The sequence below is a fragment of the Phocoena phocoena genome, chromosome 4 (genome assembly GCF_963924675.1).
Source record: "Phocoena phocoena chromosome 4, mPhoPho1.1, whole genome shotgun sequence".
Classification (NCBI taxonomy): Eukaryota; Metazoa; Chordata; class Mammalia; order Artiodactyla; family Phocoenidae; genus Phocoena; species Phocoena phocoena.
In genome coordinates, this window is record NC_089222.1 from 100,823,355 (window position 1) to 100,842,599 (window position 19,245).

General features: G+C 36.6%; 1 protein-coding gene across 1 annotated transcript in view; it reads right to left on the reverse strand.

Moving 5' to 3' along the window:
• The window catches only part of EPHA6 (EPH receptor A6), an 862,400-nt gene that overhangs the window by 155,814 nt on the left and 687,341 nt on the right, over nt 1–19,245 (reverse strand). The window lies entirely within an intron of this gene.

Genomic DNA, 19,245 nt, shown 5'->3' on the forward strand with positions numbered 1-19,245 from the left:
ATCAGAGCTGAAAAGGACTCTAGAGATCATCCAGTCAAAACAATCTGGTTTTTTTGAGACCAGCAAACTGAGTCGGGGAAGTGATAGCACATGGCTGGTGGACTCCCAGTACAAAGTCTTTCCACTATAGATTAAAAATAAATGAGTCATTTCCTATATGGGAGATTGAGATCCCCTGAATACGAGTTAGAAACTTAGCACTTTGGAATAGCGGCATTACATTTTGGTGTCTCAGTGACCTGAAAGCTACTAAAATCATTCAGAAGAAAATGTAATATACATGCAATATTAGTGCATGGGCAGCACTGGTAATTGATACAGTATATCTAAGTTTAAATCACAGTAATACCCTAAAAGCAAGTTACACTGATAGTTGTAAGAAATGCGTCTCATTCGAGACCTCTGAAACCCCCATCAGGCACAGCAGTTTTCATATATAGAGACCCAGTTCAAATTTAGCAAGTCCTATATTTTTGAAAAGACTTTGCTCTGTTCTTTGACACAAATTTTGCACCTAAAATAAGTTAAGATTTGATTTTTCTTTGAACTTTGACCAGGACTAAAGGGATGTGGTATATATACCATTCTGTCTATATCTTGCTTCTATGGAGAAAGTTGTTGCTAAAGAAAAAGCAGCATTTATTAGATCTTTAGAGATGTGTTTATGAAAGAGCAAAGTTACAATGAATGTTTTCATGGGTGAGGCCTATATCTTGTGCACTGGATTAAAGAAAGTATAGAAAGAGTGTCTTATACTGTGCATAAACTGGTTTTGTTGTGTATTTTACGGGGCTTTAGTAAAATGGCCCAGTAGAGCTGGAGTCCCTTAAACATTCAGAGGTGTGGCAAAAATGCCAAATGTAAGCCAGAGAGTGCTCTGAGGTAACTTTCCATGAACAGTGAAATTAACTACTCTTTTATTACTACATGGGATATTTATCACCGAGCATAAAGTTAACATAAGCCTGTGTGCAGTGTTGCCCACGCAAGGCATTTCCCGCACTGCAATGTTTCATCATCATCTGCGAAAACACTCATCAATGTAAGCAGCTTCACTGAATACCACGTGGAGATAATTATATACTTATAAAGCATTCTTATTTAAAGTTACAAAAGAAATGGGGATTTTACAACAGGGAAAATAATTACAAGAAATTCAGATTTTATTACATGCTGTGAAAAACAAAAATGATCTAATTTTAGCTGTGGATTTACTGAAGTCAAGTAATCAGAAGCCTGGTTCAAGAACACTAGATCATAAAGAAAAAGAATATCATCGTCATGAAGAGGAAAGTAAAAGAGACATAAATGTAATTATCTTAAAGGAAATCTGAAGGAAAACAAAAGCATGTAGAACAGTGACTCTAGATAATGTTTATCTGCTTCACATTTAGAGCTTTTTATCTGAGTTTTTGCTATTTTTGCCAACATTATTCAAAACTGTTAACTTAGAAAAGATGTCCATTATTTTAACTCCTTGAAAGAAACTAAATACAAATATTATTTTATTGCTACAATTACACTGATTACTACTTTTGTTGTTGTGATGGCCTGTCATCTTTAATAGCAGCTTTCATTTTCCTAAACTTGCTGCATCATTCATAATGGCTTTGTTATATTTCTTTACTGTGGGTTAAAAGGTCTTTCATTTATTGTGGCATCTCTTCCTTAAGTAACTGTCATTTTTTATATCTGAAACAAAGAGAAAAGGTGGTGCGCATGAATATATATTCCACTGAGATATCACATTGTGTGATAATAACGCCTTATCAGTTTTCTTCTTAAGGTCAGCCATGTCGATAGAGATTGCAGGAAACACTACAGCTCTACATTTTTACAGTTCAATCAGGAAAACTGAAGTTATTCTTTGTTATAATTCCCTTATCTCTTAATTCGCAAGAAATTAAGTTCACAAACCTTTTGGAATTTGATATGAAATAATTTTTGTCTGATTTGCTCTATTTCTTAAGTTGCTGACCCCATCTGACTGGGTTTTTTTAAAGTAATGGTGGAATTTATTAATCAATTACATTGTAGCTTAATAATAAACAACGTCTACTATCTATACCAGGAGAAATATAAATTTCCACGAGTATTTTGATTTTAGTTACTTTCAATAGCCTAAGTATTTGTTAATACAAATTAGATTTTTATGTGATGAGAATATTCCTCTAGCCATTACAAGTTTGAAATGTAAAATGTGTCACTTCATACATGCTTTCCTTGAGTTAAATCTCAAATTCTTGAGTTTCCAATTTGTTAGTGATCTTGAGTTGCGGGTTAAAGAGAGACCAACATGTGACATTAGCATTATACTGTCTGTAATATAGAGTTACCAGATCACTAGGTGTTCTGTATTTTTACTTGCTAAACCTGGTAACCCTACTCTAATATAATTTCAAACACTTATGGATATCAGATGGATAAAAGACACTATTAACTACTGATATAAGGTAAGATTAACATAAGTCACTGGCTGCAGGGCTTGGTGATTTATGTCTTTCATTAACTCAGTGGTTCTCAATGCATTTAGGGAGCCTTGCACATTATGACTGTGGGAAGACATCACTGGTGTTTAGTGGGTGGGGGTCAGGATGCATGCTGAAGGCTTTGCAGTAAGTGGTATCCTGCCTGCACAAATGGGAATTCTCTCTCAAAATGCTGGTAGCACCCATTGAAAAACACTGTCCGAGAACAAAGAATCCTAAAAAAATGGTTGCTAATGAATAGGTCATATAATGAGGTAAAGAAACAGTGTGAAGACGTTGGTGTAGCCTGTATTCTGACATTAATGAATGGAGGACTAATCACTCAGATCATCTGAGAATAATCTTGCCTGTAGAGTTAGCAGTTTTCAAAGAATTATAATAAAATATATTTAGCACAAACTCAATGAAAAACAATCCCATTTTTCATTTGATATTGCAGCAATCTCTCTGAAATAACTTTATATTAGAAATTAGATATCATTAAGAATTTGTGTAAAAGATAACAAACTACGACCTTAAACTCTTTGTGCCTCAACTTTCTCCTCTGTGAAATGAAAATAACTGACCCTACCTAACGGGGCTGTTTGTGAGGTTTAAATGTGAGTAAATTCTCATAAATATAAGATAATACTATTAGCCCTAATGTTTTTAAAAAAGAAACCTCTTTAGATGGGAAACAGAAATAAAGATTAATTAAATTTTCTAATGAAGAACTACCCCTGCCCCACATACATACACATATCCCCAATAGAACAAATCCTTTTTTCGAAGTTACATATCAATAATTTAATTTTGATGCCGAAAAGTTTAATAAGGGCAGCATCCCTATAACATGAACTTTTGAGATTTGACTCCTTCAAATTGTTTCCATTAGGCTGTATTTTTGCAGATAACCATTTGATCTACGTATAGACAAAGAATGCATAGTCTTAATTCAAGACAGACAAACAATTTAGAACTGGAAACTTAAAATACATGTATGCAGGGCTTCCCTGGTGGCGCAGTGGTTGAGAGTCTGCCTGCCAATGCAGGGGACATGGGTTCGTGCCCCGGTCCGGGAAGATCCCACATGCCGTGGAGCGGCTGGGCCCGTGAGCCATGGCCGCTGAGGCTGCGCGTCCGGAGCCTGTGCTCCGCAACGGGAGAGGCCACAACAGTGAGAGGCCCGTGTACCGCAAAAACAAAAAAAACAAAAAAACATGTACACATATGTGAGTGTATTAAATAAATACAGAGTATGGAAACTCTGTCTTCAACTCCTAAAATGAGTTCTTTTTCAAGCACAATATGAAATGCAAGGATGATTTAATCTGATCTAAAAAGAGTAGATCACAAATAGTCACCGGGAACAATACTAAAAACAGGGATTTACACATAACATAACAAACCTGGCCCTAATATGTAGCATTTTATGTATATTGTGCCTATGTGTGGTGTGATTATTATTTGAAAGCAAGTATTGAAATAAACTGAACTTACAATCAGACCTAAATTGATAAAGTCTGTGTTATTAACATATAAATGAATATTATCTCAAAATATTTTAATTTCATTCCTTTAAATATATTTTGTGAGTGGTTTATAATAAATATAAAACTACAATAAATACAGTAAAATAGTAGATATATATGACATAAATTAGTATTCATATAGTAGAGATTTGGGGCTCAAAAATGTTTACTGTTAGGGACAAGACCAAAAATTTGGAGAGCTAAGTATTGAGTATGTATACATTCAGAGTAGAGATCCTTTCTTCACCCGTAAGTATCCAGTATAGAGTTCTGTAACTGACACATAGCAGCCTCTCCATAACTGTGTGGTTTTGGTTAACGATGGTATCTCTGAGCTACAGTATGAATGATTTCAAAGTTCAGTGATAACATAGTCTGTTAAACCAAATGCTATGTTGAAGGGCTGTGTTTCCTGAGAAATGCTCACTTCTGAACCTTCAGAGATTCTCTACCTCTTTCCCTATCTGTCTGTCTGCCTTCCTGCCTGTCTATCCATCTATCTATCTATCATCTGTCTAATTTCGGCTGTCCCTTCTTTGTCAGATTGTTTGTGTTTCCCTCCACTCCTTGTGTATCTCATGTGTGTGTCTCTTTCTTCTTCTGTTACAATAATTTATAGCATTACACATTCTTTCTCTGAGAGAAGTAAAAGAAAACCATAAGCTCATTAGTTTTGTTTGAACACATGCTTCCTAATTTTCTGTGATGGTGGATGAAGACTCAGACTCTAACAGTTACATCACCAGTGAAGAGGACCAGCAACCGTAAGAAGAGCTATTTTCATGTAAGGCATTGGAAGAATGACTCTTTCACTCCACTGAGAACTTTATTTTTGGTCTCTTTATGTAAGCATGCAGTCTACAAAAAAGTAAGCTGCTCTGCCTAATTTGGTACAGAAAAGATTCCTGTTTTATTGTAAAGCTTGAGATGGGCCAGCTGGGAACCCAACTTGGTCTCTTCTAAGTAGATCAGAAGATGCACAGAGTGCAAGCTGAATAAGTGGATTCAGCTTGTGACAAATTGCTCCTTAGGCAAATATCTTGCTAGGATCTAAGGAAATACTCTGCCTGCTTACTTGCTTCCCAGGCCAGTGGCAACTTTCTAATGACTAGCCAAGAGCTAATTTTTAATTAGGCTTAGAATGTGAGAGAGAATCACTCTGTTTATGAATGACTCATTCATTTATCCTTTTATCCATTTATGGACTTATTCATTTATCCAGTAAATATTTATTGAAGCACCTTTTTTTTACCTGGCACTATGACACATTTCTAGTACAAGAAGTGGAAATAAAATATTTTTTGATATGACACTATTATTTTCAGGAAATGATTCTAACTAAGCTAAGCCAAAGATGCAATTACAAAATTTTGCCCATTTCCTAAATTCTTATAAATGGAAATATGCCTACAATGAAATTAGTATTTTCCTTTTAGCACAGCTAATCTCCATGTAGATTCTTCGGCACCAAATACAATTAAAAGATCATGCAATCATTACTGCTTTGTTTTGGCTTCTTTTTTAATCCTTCAGGTCACTGCAATATGAATTTTATAGATTTCTCATCCTGTTGTTCAATAGGTCATAATAAAATTATTGAAGCAAAGAGGGCAGTTTCATGGCTAGATTTTTATGAGTTCATCTTCAGTGCTTTTAAAAAGAAATTTTCAGATTTTCCTGAGTTATTTTTAAACTTGTAAGATATGTGTGATAAAACTGTTATTGTAAATTATTTTTTAAAACTATAGCATTAACAAGGAGAATTAAAATATTTTGAAGCTGATTAAGAACAGTTATTGAAAAATACATTTTAATTAATATTTAATACAGAAGTTCTTTAACTTTAAAAAAAAATTAAAAAAATACCTAGTTTCCTAACCTGTAAAATTAACTTGGAGTAGAACTTCCCTAAATGTCCTTTAAGCTTAAAAGTCTGTTTACTTAATTTTTATTCTACTGCTACATTAAATGAAGCCTATATTTTCCCCAAATATGGGTTCTGTCCAGCAGTCTTACCTATGTTTATGTTCAGTAGCACCTGGAATTTTAATTATCAAAAAAGTATCCTGACTAAATTTGCAATCTGCCAGTACATCCATCAGGTTTACTAGTGAAAATGCCTAGGCTTGAGGGCAAGCAGAACTCTGACTCAATCATTCACCATATGATTAATCTTGGTTAAGTTATTTACCTTCTCTGATACTTTGTTCATTTGAAAAATGGAGCTAATAATAAACGCTTACATTGGTTTATTGTGGATCATCTAGGAAGTGCCTATTAATGGCTGACAGTAAGTGTTTAATAAATGAGGGAAAAATATTTCTTCTCTTTAATTCCCTAAACTTGACCTATGATTTCATGTCTCCAGGCCTCCATGATATTTCTTCCTCCTGGAAGGCCCTCTGGCTTCTGTGAAAACATGCCTACTGAACCTGGTGAGAACTTGCTACTCCTCCTGCAGTGCCCCTGTTAACGTTGGTACTATAATAGAGGTAAAATGCTATCATAAGGACAGTATTTATTCGTTTACAATTTTATGATACCAAACTCCAATGCCTTTTGGGACCTGTCAAGTACAATATATATCAGGTTGGTGACAAAGGCACTGAGTCCAGCTGAAGGGTAAAAGTTCTGGCTAAGGACAATGAATTCAAAGCTTTAAAGAACCTTGTAGATATCAAATAAAACACACCTCTTAGCTGACTTCAGCCTGTGGGCTGCCAGCTGGTGACTTCTGGCTGACATGTTTGTCTTCCCCACCAGGTTGTGATTCCTTCAGAACAGGGATGAGTCATGCACATCTTATTCTCTCCTGTATAACCAATCCCAGAACTTGTGCATGGTAGGAGCTCAATGTAATAGTTATTGAGTTGAAGTAAAACCATCTTAGATGAAGAGTTCAGAGCTTGACTTTATCTGGATAAATAATAGACTGAATTTTCTTGATGTCAGAGCTTTTTAAACCATGTATACTCTAATAATATCAATATCATCAAAACTGTATATAATTAGTCAAGCTCAACGACATTTATAACCTTCTACTTTAAATGCTTACGCAGAGCCAATGTTTAGGAACCAGGGACAGATTAAAATTCTAGAATTCTTTTTCCTAAGAAGTGGTGATGCAGTGAACTGAAATTGAAAAGTGTGTCCTCCTGACTGAGGGCCTTGGTTGGCAGATGCCAACCCAGCCTTTTCTTTCTTGGGTCAGACTTTTAAACTATCTGTTCTTTAAAAATGCTTTTACACTTCAGGTGCCAAGGAGTCAGCTAAGGAGCTGCTAAGAAGCCTTTGTATGAAAGCTAGATCTATTTAGCTCACAGCTAACGTGTACTATGATTTAATATTTATGAACTATGGGTATATCTGTCACATTACTAAAGGGAGGGTTGCACCTTTAGCACACCTGATAAAGAGGTCATGAGGCAGGCTGCATTTGCCTTTTTGTAATTTTCCAAGGCTGCCTACAGACCAGACTGGCCACTCGTTGCTAGCATGTATCCTGCTGTCAGGTACATCACATTGTTGCTCTATTCTGTACAAAATAAGAATTTAGTTTCACTGCCAGATATTGATGATAACACCCTTGGCAGTGTTATCTACAAAAAATGTGTTAGTACCTACCAGGCATTTCTCAATTAAGGTTAAGATATTTAAATTCCTTTCAAAGTTTTGTTGGCTTTTTCAGGTCAGAATCATACTCATTTGGTATCTGTATGGTGTGGAGTAGATGGCAGGATAATTTGGTTTACTAATTACCATTCGGAAAATTGGATTGGTCTTGAAATAATCAGGGAACGCGATTGGTCTTGAAAATAATTGAGAGCAGCCAACAGAGAACAAAACTAATCAAGTCCCTAATGATTTTACATCAATTCTGATACTGTAAATGTATGCCTGGGGTGGCACCATAATGGCAATGGTGGTGGCAAAGACACATCCACTTCTCCAGGAAGCTACTTTTTGCTTGAGGTAAGCATGTGGGATTTCTCTCCACGTCATTCCCTGCGACCATGCATGGTGGAAACACTTAGGAGGAATCCTCCCCGAGCAGTTCCAGTTCAGATCATGTCACTTTTCAGCTTCAAAATCTCTTTACTGCTGAGAACAAACCCAATACATAAGAGTGGCTTCAAAATCTTTACTTCTTAGTTCAAACATACTAGAATATTCATTGTTCCTTTAATGTGTTGCTTACTCCCAGCACAAAGTGAGAATGCTGCCTCGTGGTCTGATCCATTCTAAATGCCCTGCCTAAGTGCCATCTCTTTTAAGAGACTTTTCATTTTGTCACTGCAGGAATAATTGTCAACCACAGGGCACAAGTGCTGGAGTCAGAGGGATCCAAGGTCAAACCTTATGTGCCGTAGCTTGCTGGATGACCATGAAGTCACTTCCACTTCCTGAGGCTCAGTTCCCATTTAGGTAACATGTGGAAATAGTCAGTTATGAAGACAGTTGTACAAAGGAGTGCTTATAAAATGCCTAGCACAAAATAGACAGTCAAGGAGGACCTCCCTACCCACCTTTCTTGGCTATTTTCCTTCTCTCACATATAACACTATCACGTTTTTTTCCTTGCAGTATAATTCTTCCTGTTGATGACATATCTTATAATAAATTCCATGAAGAGCTTCTCATTTTTATATTTCCAACAGAACTTAGCATGCTATTTGCATTTAGGGGTCACTTGTGATGATAACTTTTAAAAACAGCAACTACAAAGCATATCTTCATCTTCCTTATTCATGACAATGTTATTGTTGGCTTTGATAACAACTTCTAAGTTGCAACGGGTTTAGCAGGTGAGTCAAAATATCATTAGAGTCATAAAAAGGTTGTGGGGCTCCCCTGGTGGCGCAGTGGTTGAGAGTCCGCCTGCCATTGCAGGGGACATGGGTTCATGCCCCAGTCCGGGAAGATCCCACATGCCGCGGAGCGGCTGGGCCCGTGAGCCATGGCCGCTGAGCCTGCGCGTCCGGAGCCTGTGCTCCGCAACAGGAGAGGCCACAGCAGTGAGAGGCCCGAGTACAGCAAAAAAAAAAAAAAAAATGTTGTGACATGTAAAGCCACTCTCACTAGCTCCTATGTTCTTTATTAACAGACAGACAGACGGACAGTGAATCACACTAACAGCCAGATATGGGGGTCTCCACACATATCCTCTCATTCATTTCTTTCAGTCTTGCCTATGTGCCCTCTCATTTATGATTGAAGGGGCAAATAGAGAAGCTCTTGAGGGGAGAGCAATCTGAACTGTTTAAGCCCAAGAGAAAGGTGAGGCACAGAGCTAGAGATGACGTTCTCTGGGGGCCTGACTCTCTTAGAAACAAGCCAGCAACTTCAACTGTGGCCTGAAACAAACTAATACCTGTGTTGGGCTCTATTTTCAAAGGAGAACCTAAATGTGAAATGAACTTGAAAAGAGTCAGGCATTATCCAGTTTAATGTATCTTTTAATTTTTATCGAGGCTATTCCTTTCTTTAAGCTTGATGCCTTTGAGGCCTATATTAATTTAAATTTAAGGTCCAATCTGAGATAACACTCATTCCTGATAAAAAGGGAGAACATGGAAACAGACTTAAAGAAGGCTGATTTTATTACTCTTAAGCCACATGAACTGGGCATGTTGAGACTGCCTGAAATAACATCTCCACTGACAATATTCCAGCCCCTCACTGTGCTACCACTTTCACGACTGTTTACCATTAGGTTATCCTTGGCGGGCCATTAGACTGAATTCAAAATGAGGATCCAAGTACATCTTGTTCTGTGAGAATTACTGAAGGAAATTCAGGGACTTCGTACAGAGAAAAAGTGAGAGAAAGAAGGCTGGCAGGCGTTGTTCACTGTTGAAAATGCTCCCATTAATTTGTTCTTCAGAGCTAGTTCCAAGACAATTTCAGACTCTTGTATCATAGATTACTGGTTCACTTAACATACATGCTTTTCATTACATTCTAAATATTGGCTTGGATGTAAATTTGGGTAGTTTGTGAAAATGTTCTGCTAGTGGTGCTCAATGACTATAGTTTCTTGGATACAGTGACAGTGTGAGAGAAACTGCAGCCTCTGACATGATATATGTGGACAGGAAAACATTTGGAAGCAGTTTGAGTGCATTTTATTTCTGCATGGGCTCTTTGGGCACCCAGCCACTATCAAAGCATCATTTAACAAATTATGGCACCACAAAATATATTTTATGCTCTTGATGTTAGTTTTCAAAAAAGGAACCAATAAGTGTCTGGAGTTAATACCTAAGAGAAGAACAGGACTGAGTTAAAATTAAGAGAACATTTTTATTGGCAAATGAAAAAAACTTACTGCTTTCAAAGTATTACATTCAATTTTATTGCTATTTAAATAGGCTCATTTTGTGTACATGTTGTTGCCTTAGTACTGAAAGAAAAAGATGCTTGTTTATTGATACGTTTAAGAGGCCAAGTCATTTTATTATACAGTGGTGAATTTATCACCAAATTTTACAGTTTCAGAGTTTAGAGAATAATGATGCACTTTCATTTACATTTGATTTATAAAAAAATCCAAAGAAAACAGCTCTCTTATTTACCCTTTAAATACTGGCACCTGTGCTCTTAAATGGAGAACATCATTATACAGTCTTATTGTCTGAGGCTGTGGGTAAATGTTGTGTCATATGAATCACCCTTTAGCACCAATAAAGTTGGGCCAGTGGAGAACTGGGGTGATGAAACTGCTCCCTGGAAGAAAGCTGTTCACCCATGTGAGGCAAATTTAGTGTGCTGGATGAGGTAATTTGCTAAATGGTACCCTGGTGCCCTAGAAGCCTTAATTCACTTCAGCTGAATGAGCAGTTGGATCAAACTCAATCATTGAGAGTTACGCATTCATACTCAAAGGCATATAGATCTCACATTGAATGTTAACTCCAGGGTAACGTGGGTACAGGGTTGGGAAAGTAAAAAAGAGTGCACTTAATTAGAAAGCCCCATACAACTACGGAGCCTGCATGCCACAACTACTGAGCCTGTGAGCCACAACTACTGAAGCCCAAGCGCCTAGAGCCTATGCTCCGCAACAAGAGAAGCCACTGCAATGAGAAGCCCGCGCTCTGCAATGAAGAGTAGCCCCCGCTCACCTCAACTAGAGAAAGCCCGCGAACAGCAAGGAAGACCCAAAGCAGCCATACATACATACATAAATAAATAAATAAAAAGAAAGAAAGAAAAGACTAACATGCTTCCAGCACATGCTGGTTATCCCACAAAAGGAACAACTTCAGTTCATATTTGGTGACTGAGGAATGTCCTGCATCTCTAGTCATGATCTGACCTCCTGATGGCAGAAACTGACGGTGGCTCAATGTCTATTTCCTTCTTCCTCGTTTCAGAACCTCTGATTTTTAGCTGGTACTTGCTGGTCAGAATAAATAAAATATTTTTTCAGCTTCCTTAGGCATCCAGATGAGGCTATATGACTAAGTTCTGACCAATGAGTGTAATAGGAAGTGCCCTTAAGTGGAGGAAATATGACCGTGGCTACCCTTTCCTCCTTCTTGAAGCACTGAGCTAAGCAACCATCCTGGACTGTGTGCTGAGGATAGCCACTCAAGGAAGGTGCTGAGTCTTTGAGAATCATGAAGGCATCCTTCCAGCTATCGATTGCCTACCTCTGGATGTTGCTCATGTGTGGAGAAATAATTTTTATTCTTTTGATCCACTGTTATATGGGATTTTCTGTCACTCCCAACAGAATCTAACCATAAACTGATAGTTTAATTTGTCCTCCTTTAACATGCTTGGTCCCTGAATTAACTGCATCAATATCCTGTGATGACTTCATCTCACACTTTGAATTTGAAACAACCTTCATAATTATCCTTCTGGCTATTCTAGAGTATTATTCTACATAGTAAAAACTAATGCATGACTGAATGACTCTTATCATATACTTTCTACCATTATTTAGATATAAACCTTTTACTTTTGATGAATTCTGATTGATAAATGGAAACATCCCATGGGTCATTTCTAATCTAATTTTAATGTCAGTTTTATACACAAATGCATTTTTATTTTCATTTTCAACAATAAAACAAAGTATATAGATTAAATAAAGACGGTACACTTTGAATTTAGGAAAACAAGTAGTCTTCTCGAATTGAATTCTTCTTCCAGTTAAGTTCCATTGGGATCAACTTGAGGGCCAAAAGTATTTCTGACTCAAAGAATCCAAATTTGTCAAGACTTATAAGTCAGCGTGCACTTAGACTATTCTGACAGAAGACACTGCTCAAAGCTTGGGCTTCCAAGCTTTGAATGTTAGCTGCTCAGGCTGGTTGGTGAGTGGATGGGGGGAAAGCGGGAGGGGTACAACTCTTTAGAGGATGAGATTGATATACTTTCTCCCACAATGATGCCATCCCTACCACACGTAGATGTAGCTGTTCCCTGGATTACTAAAGGGAAAAATCCACTGACAAACTTTGTGTGAAATCTAGAAATTTCTTGAAACTTCATAGAAATCTAGGATATTTAGATGGAACCCATTTGCCATTGACCCCTTCTATAGAGGATAGGTGCTTTGCTCTTGGAAAAAAAGATCTGATAGAAAAAGTCTTTCAGATAGCCAACCTATTCAAAACCCCCAATTCCTCAAGATAGCAAGGATCTAAGAATCACAATTCCTATAATCCATCCCCTAACACACACACCCCTTTGGATTCCTTAACTCAGTGAATGGACTTGACCATTCAGCTAATTTCTAAGTTGGAAACTTGACGGTCATTTAGACTCCTGTCTCACAATCACCTTCCTATTCTAAGGGGTGGTGTCCTGTGAAATCTATGTAGTAAATATCTTTCTTGGTCATCTCTTTCTTTCCATTATCACTGAAATTGCACAATCTTAGTTAAGTCCAGCATTATTTGATACTCTGGATTACTGCCATCACTTTTTCCTTGGCTTCCCTAACTCCAGTTTAACTTCTCACCAATCCCCTTTATATTCAGCTGGCAGAAGGATATTACTAAGCTCCGAATGTGTTTATGTGATTTCCCTGCTTAAAACTTTTTAAGGGCTCCCCACAGATTTAAGAATAATGCTTATAATTTAAATTACACTGTAATGCACAAATATATTCTTATTAAAATTTAAATAACTTAGAACAATGAAAATTCCCTTTTTATTATTCATCTAATCCCAGCCCCTGCTGCTATCATTTTGATATGGGCCTTCTCAGATGTTCTTGTATGTGATGTAGGTTAACATACATAGATAGGAAAATCAACAGTTTCATTTTGTGCATTTTTTAGCCAAATGAGATTATACAACATATCTGGCTCTTAACTTGATTTTTTTATGTTTAAACTTGATTCTCTGTTTTTGAGACCCCTCATGATATTGATCTACCGCCATCTTTTTAACTGCCTCATAATATTCACTAGAGCAAATATGCAATAATTTATCTAACCATTTTCTTCCCAGTGAGTATTTAGGTTATTGTGTGGACATCTAGAATAGTTACATAGTTGTGGAGTTCTGGAGTTGAACAATATGTTCATTTTAAAATAAGATACTTTCAAATAGTCCACCAGAAATCTATGTCAATCTATACTCCTATCAATAGTGAATGACAAGTACATTCTTATTTTCCCATCTCCTCCCTAGCACTAATATTATTAATATCCTCATTTTTTGCTAATTAAATAGGTAAAATGATTTAATTTTGGTTTTAATTTGGATATTACTGGATACTCATGAAATGGAATATATTTTCTCATTTTTATTGATCATATTTGTTTTTATGCCAATTGTTCATATTTTTGCCCCATTTATATAATGGGGTCTTTAAATAATGATTTGTCGCAATTCATCATATAATTTCCATATTAACCCTTTGTTTAACAAATATTGCAATTTTTCTCTCTGTTACTTTCAACTTGTCAATCTCTCTGGTCACATCTACCAACATTGGTTTAATACACCTTCTGCTCCCACAATAAGAAAACACTTGTAGGTTTGTTTCACACTTCTTCCTACGTGCTTTTTCTGCTAATAATAAATGTTTTCCTCACCTGTCTAACCAAGTTAACTCTAGTCATTCTTCAAGACCCTGCTTAAGTGTTACTTCCTCTAGGAAACTTTCTTTTATTCTCATTCTTCTTTAGATAGATCCAGTGTGCTTACCCTCAACCTCATTCACTCATCTATCACATATTACTGTACTCAAGTATTAATCCTCAACTTCTCTGTCATTTCTACTAGACTTACATACTCCTTAGGAGTACAGACTGAGCCTTTCTGCATTAGTATCTCATTACCTGCTTAATATAGGCTTGTTGATTGACTGACTCTATAAATTCAACTTTTAGGATTAGATTGTTAAAACCATCCCTCTATTAGATAATGAAATCTTAGATTGTTCTGAGAGGAACCCACAGTTCTTTCTCAAAGTAATTAAATGAATACCTTCTTCTACGTTGCTTAAATAAAAAGAGGGTGAAAAGTGGCTTGGTCCACATGACATGATAGGTTAATAAATAAAATGAAAGAAAAATGCCAGGGCTATCATTCAGGTAAGGGATCTTAGAATTGAGAAGAGCCTGGACATCCTGGACAATTTTTTTGCTATTCTATTTGCATCTCTGTGACTATGCTATGTGTCAGTCTGTTTCATTGTTGGGCTTTCCTAACTAATATAAAATCAATATAAAATTTGTCTTCATAAAACTTCCATCCACTGGTCTTAAAGTTGCATGTGACAACATAAATGATATCTGGAGAGACCTATTATTTTCCCTTCCATTTCTTCCTACATTTTTGACTGTAGGATAAAAACATATTTTGATCTATCATACACTTATTTTAAAATCTTACCATCCTGGTTACCCTACTGTTGGAAAAAATATTACTTTGTCAATGTTAACTTTAAAACGTGTCATCTGGAACTGATCACAGTATACCAGATGTAGACTATAAAAGGGCTCTTTCATTCCTTAAATGTGGTCCTTTTCTTATATCAATGGAACCTAAAATGTAGTCCGCTTTTTTTGTGATAGTCATGCCCCACTGCTATCTATTATTAAGCTTGTGGCCAACTAAAATCCAGTGGTGTTTTCCAGTTGACCTGCATTAAAGACTTCCTCTACTTAATATTATCTAAAAGCACACTGCTTTATATTTATTCTTTTAAGTTTCTCTTGCTGGTTTTGACCCTTGCGATTCATACTGAATTCTTTGTACACATATAAGAAGATTAAGAAGCTCCACCAGCACTCTCTACACTTTAAATAGTCCAACAACTTCCAAATCAAGTCATTGGGAGGCACAGTTATTTAACAGAGACACAGTTAGTAAAAATCTGTGGTAAGAGCTTGGTATTATTCTTTACTAAGAAACTTGACTGTTTCCTTACCTTATACTTAACTCAGGAGTGTTATACAGATAGGGGATATTGTTAAGAATATGTGGGAAGAAAGTAGAAAATTTAGCCTAACATAATTAAAGAGTATGAGCTTTAAAGTTAGACAGACATAGATTCACATCTTGAATATGCTACCTACAAGCTGTGTGATATTGAACAAGTTACTTAACATCTCTGAATTAAACTCCTTATTCGTGAAATGGGGAACTAATAATTATAATTACTGTAGTGTTTGTGAGGATTAATAAAACTACATAGGAAAAATGCATAGCATAGTATCTGGTACATAATAGGTATACAAGAGGCAAATGAGAAGGAAATCACACCAGCAAAGTTGGTCTTTCCTGAACTAGCTATACAACAACACAGAGGAATCCTAAAATAAAAATTATCTCATACATTTATACATTCCTAAGCCTTAATATCTGGGAATTAGAAAGCCAAGAGCAATGTGGGATATCATTTACTATGATTATACTCCATTACGTGGCTATGGTCTTATATTATTATGAGTACCTTATAACCCAATAAGCACATTAAAAAGTATCAGTATAAAACAAAGACAGAAAAGAGGAAAAGGGAACAACTAAGGGATTACTGTTTAAAGTGACACAGGCATTAATCAGAACTATATAGATTTTGGTCCAAGAAAGCTTCTACTTTAGATAAATTGCCAAGAAAGCTTCTCCTTTAGATAAATTGCCAAGATTAAAAGGATAGCTTGCATATATGTATAAAATGCTAACTGAAGGAAAAAAGCAAACCTGGATCAAAATAACCTCATGGTTTTATGAACAGAAAGTGGTAGTAGAGGTATACTTAAAAGCTGCAACTGTGCTATACATTGCAATGGCGGTTATGAGTCCAGAGCAATTTTGCAAGTAAGTTTCACTGACCTACATTTCACATTGACCTTGATGTTTATAAATGCTGCAGGGCTTGGCAATCAGTCTTTTGTGAACTGAGAATTCACTTCTTTGTAGGATCTTAATGTTCAATCTCAATGAAAAGCTATTTAACAGCAAATTCGTGGTGAGTCGGAGTAACAGAAAAATTGGGGTCTAACGTGTGTCTGTTGTATAGTGTGAAATAGAGGAAAGAGTTTTATTACAAATTTCAAGGCAGACTTCCTTTTGGTTCTAGGGAAATAAGCTTTATGACTTACATGTAATTTTTGTCCTTTGAAGGTTACATCATAATGAAATATTAAGAAAATATGGCATTTGAGATGATAATTCAGTAGCCAGGTCACTGAGAGACTGATTTTTCTAAAAGTACAAGAAATTAGCTTGCAAGTCTGCTTCAGAATCTATCAACTAACACTTAAATTTTGGAGAAACTTTAGAACTTTTAAAAAGTAGTGTTTTTCTCTTGAATCTTCTTTGTGTCTACCCCTATAATCCCATTTCTGCCATCCTACCTCTGGCCCTAACTACCCTTGATTTTGACTATTGCAACAGGCTGCTAATTGGTCCCTTTGCTTCTACTCTTTCCCTGTCAGGGTTTACTGAGTTTCCCAGCCACCCTGGAAGCAAAAGTTTCTAACAAGTGAGACTGCTGCCCCAAATGACAGCTTCCTACTGTGACATATGTGATAGGTTTATATATGATAACATAATCTGACCAGGGCTCTGCCCACCGTGTGTCAATTCTGTTCATCCCAGAGTCTACCCCTGAATTTAGGCTTTCAGTTTCAAACTCTTTTTCCATGACTCTGTAGGTGAACTCTTTTAGTATGACCTTTCTCTGGTTGACCCTTTAGCTCTTAATAGAATCTGAGGATAACTTCTCTGCTGCTACATTCTGGCTTCTAAATTGGTAGAAAATTATTTCCTAGAAATCTGGCCTGAATTTGACCTCTAGTTTATCCTAGCAATTATGCACAACATCCTCTTCAGGAAGAACTGTCATCTCTCCATTCTTCAAAACTTTCTATTATATTTTGGGTAGAGTTAAAATATCATGGTTTAGCATTTAAGGCTTTCCATAGTATGGCCTAACACACCTTTCCAATTTATATTCTACCTCCTCCCCATCTAAACCTAATGCTTAAGGCAGACTGAGATGCTCTCATCTTCAAAATACAGGAATGTTCTTGCTCTTGTACCTTTGCTCACACTGCTTCTCCCACCTGGAATGTCTTCCATACTGTCTCCTTGCCTTTTCAAATCCCAGGTATCCTTTAACTCCCAACAGATCTTTTTCTCCATAAAGTTTTCCAGACCACTCACTTCTATGAATCCCTCATATTTATATTTGTATCACAGATTTTATTTATTTATTTTAACATCTTTATTGGAGTATAATTACTTTACAATGGTGTGTTAGTTTCTGCTTTATAACAAAGTGAATCAGTTATACATATACATATATCCCCGTATCTCTTCCCTCTTGCGCCTCCCTCCCTCCCACCCTCCCTATCCGACCCCTCTAGGTGGTCACAAAGCATGGAGCTGATCTCCCTGTGCTATGCGGCTGCTTCCCACTAGCTATCTATTTTACATTTGGTAGTCTATATATGTCCATGCCACTCTCTCACTTTGTCCCAGCTGACCCTTCCCCTTCCCCATATCCTCAAGTCCATTCTCTAGTAGGTCTGTGTCTTTATTCCCATCTTGCCTCTAGGTTCTTCATGACCATTTTTTTTTTAGATTCCATATATATGTGTTAGCATATGGTATATTTTTTTCTCTTTCTGACTTACTTCTCTCTGTATGACAGACTCTAGGTCCATCCACCTCACTACAAATAACTCAGTTTCATTTCTTTTTATGGCTGAGTAATATTCCGTTGTATATATGTGCCACATCTTCTTTATCCATTCATCTGTTGATGGACACTTAGGTTGCTTCCATGTCCTGGCTATTGTAAACAGAGCTGCAGTGAATATTGTGGTACATGATTCTTTTTGAATTTTGGTTTTCTCAGGGTATATGCCCAGTAGTGGGATTGCTGGGTCATATGGTAGTTCTATTTTTAGTTTTTTAAGGAACCTCTATACTGTTCTCCATACTGGTTGTATAACTTTACATTCCCACCAACAGTGCAAGAGGGTTCCCTTTTCTCCACATCCTGTCCAACATTTATTGTTTGTATATTTTTTGCTGATGGCCATTCTGACCGGTGTGAGATGTTATCTCATTGTAGTTTTGATTTGCATTTCTCTAATGATTAATGATGTTGAGCATTCTTTCATGTGTTTGTTGGCAATCTGTATATCTTCTTTGGACAAATGTCTATTTAGGTGCTCTGCCCATTTTTGGATTGGGTGGTTTGTTTTTTTGATATTGAGCTGCATGAGCTGCTTGTAAATTTTGGATTTATTTTAATTTTTAAAATTCTACTTATTATGTGTTTTTTTTTTTTTTTTCTGTACACGGGCCTCTCACTGTTGTGGCCTCTCCCATTGCAGAGCACAGGTTCTGGACGCGCAGGCTCAGTGGCCATGGCTCACGGGCCCAGCTGCTCCACGGCATGTGGGATCTTCCCAGACCAGAGCATGAACCCGTATCCCCTGCATCAGCAGGCGGACTCTCAACCACTGCACCACCAGGGAAGCCCTTATTATGTATTTAAACCATAAAATTGTTGGTGGTAGCTGGGGTGAAATAAAAATTAATAGTATGGCCCAGTAACAGTGCCAGTGGATTCTGCACATTAAAGGAATATATATATATATATATATATATATATAATTAATTTTAAAAATTATTATTATTTTTAATGTGGAATTCAACAGGGTTTGATTCAACAAAAGCCATGGTAACTACATGATCCCTCTCTGGTCCTGCGTCCCAGAATAGAAAAAAGCCATTAGGGAGTAAAAAATGATCAT